Source organism: Vulpes lagopus, chromosome 4 (assembly GCF_018345385.1).
Source record: "Vulpes lagopus strain Blue_001 chromosome 4, ASM1834538v1, whole genome shotgun sequence".
NCBI lineage: Eukaryota > Metazoa > Chordata > Mammalia > Carnivora > Canidae > Vulpes > Vulpes lagopus.
This window is the reverse complement of record NC_054827.1, coordinates 40,354,425-40,360,424: the sequence shown is the minus strand read 5'-3', so window position 1 is coordinate 40,360,424 and position 6,000 is coordinate 40,354,425.

The window sequence follows — 6,000 nt, the reverse complement described above, 5'->3', positions numbered from 1 at the left end:
TGAGCTTGCTCAGGATTTTGCCAGAAATGCACAAGTTAGAGCCCAGCCCGTCCTAGTCTTGTGTGCAGAGACAACCTGTGTTGTATTCGCATCTGCAAACTGGCACCCCTCCCACAGATGTCTCAGCAGAGGAGCACCTTCCTCAATGCCCCGGGCCCCTCCTGGAGGGCATCCTTCCCTCTTGGCCGACACCTAATCCATCAGTGACACACACAGCTTCACTCCCAGAGCACAGCCGCTCCACGGCCATGCTCACGGCCATGCCTCCTGGGGGCCTGCATGCCTCTGCCCTAGGCCCTGTGACCTTGTGCCAAAGAGAAGCCAAGTCACCAAACCACAGAAGACAACCAGTGTCATTGGGGATGCGGAGACGTTAGAACCCTGTGTGCTGCTGGTGGGAAGGCAGAGGGAGCTGCTACTGCGGAAAAGCGCACTATGGCCCCTCACAGGACTGAGCACGGCCATCCCGCTTCTAGGTGTGCACAGAAGACAGCAGGGACTCGCACGGATCTGTGCACAGCCACACGCACAGCAGCATCATTCCCAGGAGCCAAGAGGTGGATGTCACGCACATCGACGGGTTGTTTAAGCGCATTGTGTTTACTCAGAGAACAGAGTATCACAGGCTTAAAAAGGAGGGAAATCCTGACACCCGCTCGGCAACGACACCGACGAACCTTGCGAGCATCACGCTGAGTGAGGCGAGCCAGTCGCCAAGGGGCAGATGCTACTGGGTCACCCTGGCTAGAGAGCCCTGCAGCGGACAGACTCACGGGGTGGGGAGCACGGATGCAAAGACAAAGGGGGAACAAAGCAACGGGTCGGGGCATCAGGTTTGCAAGATGAGAGAGTCCCAGGCTGGCGGCTGTGACGGTTGCACAAGGTGAACCGGTTCCACGTCAGCATTTCCTTGAAGGTGATTAAACAGGCAAAGTTCATCTTAGGTGTATTTTACCACAATAAAAAATAAAAAATAAAGGGGAGAAGGCAGACTAAAGGTTTTCAAACACGGCCCCGACCTGCTTGCCAGCCCCCAGGGCTCCCAGGCAGTCCTGGCTCTTAGGCCCCCAGACACATCCTGCTGGTCCCCAGGGCCTGGTCGCCTGCAGCTGCAGGGCTGCTCCGTGGGCCCCAGGCGCTGACACAGCCCCTCGGGCTCCTCTCCGCAGTACATGCCCCCATCAGACTGAACAGGGATTTCACTTGTTTGCTCCTTTACCGTCTGTCTCCTGAAATGAGAACATACGTTCTGTGTTCTGTGAGGGACAGATTTCTCCTCTTGTATCCCAAACACGCAGAACGGAGCCTGGTGCACAGGAAGCGGGCGATCCCTGACTCTCACATCTGCTGCGTGAATGAATAAAGGAATGTGTCGAGGTTAATTAAGTCAAGGGGAGAACGAGCATGTTCTTTGAAATATTAGCGTTTTCTAAAACTCTGAATCCGTGTATATTGACATTTTCCTTTGTGTGAAGGTAACATTGTTTAAGAGAAATCCAGGAACGCGTAGGTGGCTCAGTGGTTTAGCACCTACCTTCAGCTCAGGACATGATCCTGGAGTTCCCGGATCAAGTCCCACATCAGACTCCCTGCATGGAGCCTGCTTCTCCCTCTGCCTGTGTCTCTGCCTCTCTCTGTGTCTCTCATGAATAAATAAATAAAATAGTTTAGATAGATAGATAGATGATAGATAGATAGATAGATAGATAGATATCCATGCTTCTGATATGTATAGAATGCACACAAAAAAAACCATAAATATCAGACAGAAAGTGGGTTTCTGAGCCTGTTAGCCATATTTGCTAGAAATCACTGCATCACCACGACTGTGTCACAAATGCATGTGAGCCTAAGTACACGCGTGTGCATGTGCAGGTTAAGGAGGCTTTAACAAATTCAGCAGTAAGAAGTGGCTGTAAGAACCACATCTTCACTCTACATTTTCCCCACAGGTTATTTTTGTGACAAAACTGCCAACTCTGGTGGCTGCACTCCATCTCACAGGTTTCCGTAAGCTGAACTGAAGAACCGCATTTTTGAAGCTCTGCACACATTTGAAAGCCCCTCTTGAAAATGCCGATAATATTCAAACAAATAGCTGGATGTTTGGGAAGAGAATAGCATTCTTTTCCCCGGCAGCATTTTCTCCTAAACCTCAGCTGTCAACACGGGCGACGACCCCGCCTATCAGATGTCGCGGCCGTACCTGAGTCCCCTCGCCCACCAGCCACTTAAAATACTTCATTTCCTTTTAATCAGAATAAGCTCCGATTATCTCCCTGCAAACCGAGGCTGTTGTTTTCCCGGTGTGAACTGTCTGAAGCCGCAGCTGGGGCTGCCTCTGTTGTCTGCGGCCTGGGAGAGGCTGCTCCGTCCCTGCCGATCATATGTGAGATACAGATACAGCTTCACATAGACAACAGAGGAAATAGTTTGTAGCTTCAGGGAACACCACGAGTGAAAGAAAGAAAGAAAGAAAGAAAGAAAGAAAGAAAGAAAGAAAGAAAGAAAGAAAGAAAGAAAGAAAGAAAGAAAGAGAGAAAGAGAGAAAGAGAGAAAGAGAGAAAGAGAGAAAGAAAGAGAAAAAATACAAAAGAGCAGCACCTTTTTTGCCCAAAAAGGAATCGCTTCTGGGTGTTTTGCTTTCTTGGGCTTCATTCTAAATCGATGGTGAATAAAACACCAGCTGGCTCCCTCTCGGGAGCACAGGTATGTATCTGGGCAACTGAAGCAAATTTGGAAACAGAAAATAAGGTTCTCGATCAATGGAGAGTCATGGCGTGCATAAATGGCTTCTGTACTTAGGTAAACTGGAAGCAAGAGGAGAACACTTCCTGCCAAATCCTCCAGAAAAAAAAATATTTCTCTCAAATTATTTTCAAAGGGAGCAAAGCTCCTATTGCCTCCATAACCTGATTATGTGAGAACATAAGGACAGCCGCTCTGGGCTGGCGCCTCGGTCCCCGCAGCCCCGAGACACCGGAGGGACAGAGAGCCACGGTTTCCTCCCTGAGATCAACCCCAGGGCCCTGGCGGACCCTCGCCCCTGGGCTCCACACCAGCCAGGGACCCATCAGCTCCCCACTGTCGTCTGTGACTCTTGATGGAGTTTAGCATCACCCCCGGGAGAAGGCTTTCTCTTGGTTGGCAGGGATAGTTCCTTTTTCTGTCATCTACCCAACGTGTGTTTACTTGGGGGAGATGATTTCTAGGAACTAGAATCCCATGTAAGAATACTAGGGTTTTTAGGATAGATTCTTGTTTGCCAGGACGCCTGGGTGGCTCAGCAGTTGAGCACCTGCCTTTGGCTCAGGGCATGATCCTGGAGACCCGGGATCAAGTCCCACATCGGGCTCCCTGCATGGAGCCTGCTTCTCCCTCTGCCTCTCTCTGTGTCTCTCATGAATAAATAAATAAAATCTAAAAAAAAAAAAAAATTCTTATTTGCCCTGAGAGCCTCCCTGCCTCATCCACAGCCTCGGGTGGATTTCCCTGACTTTGGTCCTTTCACTGGGGCTCACACACCCAAACCGTGCTTTTTCTCATCACACTATCTGTGTTATTGGAGGGGCAGGAACAAGGTTCATCTTCAGGTGAAACCTGTGGGTGATTCACTGGCACAACACCTGTGCTGATTCAATGTCGGCAAAGAAGTAGAAGAAAACTCTAACCCAGTGAGGAAATCCACCAGCTATGTTGTACATTATCGTGACAAAGTTCTCGCCAAGAAGAGCAGATCAACCAAGCGACAGCTTTTCCTATGTCATACCATTGGGACAAACGTCCGCGAGCATAATGTCGTCTTCCCCGAAGCTGCATCTCGGCAGCTCACTTGTTAGTACAGAGCTTTGGCTACGGCTCCTTGTTGAAATGAGTGTTTTTCAAGATTTTTTTGTCACATCACTAATAACTTCACTGAAGGATCACATGTCTTTACTTCAAATAAAGCATTCAACCATGTAGCTAGCGTCTTGTTGACCTCACTCACAAACAACCTCCGACAGTTCAGTAGAAAGTCTAATTGTGTATCTCATGTCTTTACTTACGAAATACTTTGTGTGTTGTTAATTATCTCTCCACGGCTGCACAAGTAAGGAATATAAAAAGGTGTGTTTACATCTCTGAAATTATTTCATGAAAATACATGTGAACAAGGGCACGCACACAGACATGGGCTTTTTGCATATTATAATCGCAAAATAAAATGTTTGGCTCTCGACTTTGGTGCAGTTGTCCCACATGAGTAATCCTACTACGCGGTCGGCTCAAGGCAGTGAGCTCACATCTGCAGATCAAATGGCTTGGTTAGGTCATTTAAATATATAAATACTAAAGGTGGGTGCACCGTTACCCGGTCAGCCTTGCCAAGTTGTCCTCACTCCATGTCGTGTGGGTTGCAGTTTACGGGGCCTTGAGAGCATCTGCTCTTCATATGTCCCAACCTCGGACAGTCGGGGTCCTTGAAGAGGCTGGAGCCTGGGGAACATCGAACACCAGTGACGGTGGAACAGAGGGGCCGCAAAACTCAGCAACGAATCCGCATGCATATGTTCTCTCATGTACTCCCTGGCGCTAAACCACCAACCCGCACTCCCCAAGCACGTCTTATGCACCTCGTGTTTGGCTGTCCTATGTTTAAGCTCAGGGAGGTCGTCCCAGTCTTTGCATCGTGTACACGGCAGGTGGGGGGACCCACCCTTATATTTGCCCAATTCTGTCACGTGACTTATGAACGTCGCTTGGAAAATTGACAGAAGAATCCTGGCCAGACCAGTATGTGGGGCAAAGACCATGCAAAACAGGCTCTACTTAAAAATAAATAGAGAGATAGATAGAGCAGCAAGCTGAAGTCTGTGCCAAGCGAGCTCAGACCCGTGGGGACCTCCCCCTGCTGCATACCGGACACGTCACCTCCGAGGTCCACGAAGCAGCTTTCGATCCCTCAGCTGGCTTTCCATATTTTCGTTTCAGAGTTCTATCAGTGTTAAGGTCTTTAGTCCCAAAGGAAAAAAATATACCACTGGATATACACATTTAAGTTTGTCAAACATTGATTTGGCTTTCACTTGGCTTGTTACCCCACGGGAAGTGTCCGAAAAAGTTCATTACCACGTCAGTAAAGAAATGCACACTGGATTCCATTAGATTTTTCCTTCTGAACCTGAGCCGCCTTTGAGTCCTTTCCCTGCATTGTCCTCACCTGGGCTGCGGGGTGGGCCATGGGGGACAAAGGATGCACCCCACAGCCTCGAAAATCGAAGCTTTATTTATCTCGAGAGTGATAAAGTCAGAGTTCTTTCACCGTCCAGAAATCATTTCAATGTTTAAAAAAAAAATTACTGGAAGTATGGAAAGCTCATCTTTATAAAAATTATTATACCTTTAGTTTGCTTCCTGTGAGAAGGTCAGAGGGCCTAGATCCAATTAATGGTAAAAATCTACTTCAATGCACGACATAATTTAGTAGTGACTACATTTTATTATTCCCACCGTCTCGGAGACAAAAGCTACTACTGTGTTACATTATCCAAGCCTGTTCAGAGACTCACTACGTGGACTGAATCTCCGCACACACAGTGAGAGCAAATTCTGTGGTTTCTCTCATGGAATTTTGTTAACGGCAAATGGGTGCAGCAGCCTCATCTAGAAGCCGAGGGGTGACGCGGGCTGATCCCTCAGTCCCTATTCTCAATTAAAATGACTTATCTCGAACCCCGAGCAAGAAAGAAGAGTGCCGAGCAAATACCTTCCTTTCTCTCTGTTCAGGGGTAGCTTTTGTGTGTCTTTGTTGTTTGTACCTCTGGAGTTGAAGTGGGTTTTCCTGCCTGGAATGGTTGGAATTCCTCAAGTGGCCGGAGACAGGGGACGCCGGGCATCACTGTTGGCAGAACTCTGCAAAGCTCAGCGACAAACCGCCAGTCCTGCCGCTCCCTCCAGCTCGCAGACCAGATGACAGTGAATAACAAAGCGCCACCCCCAAGGACGGGTCATGCTTTGGGG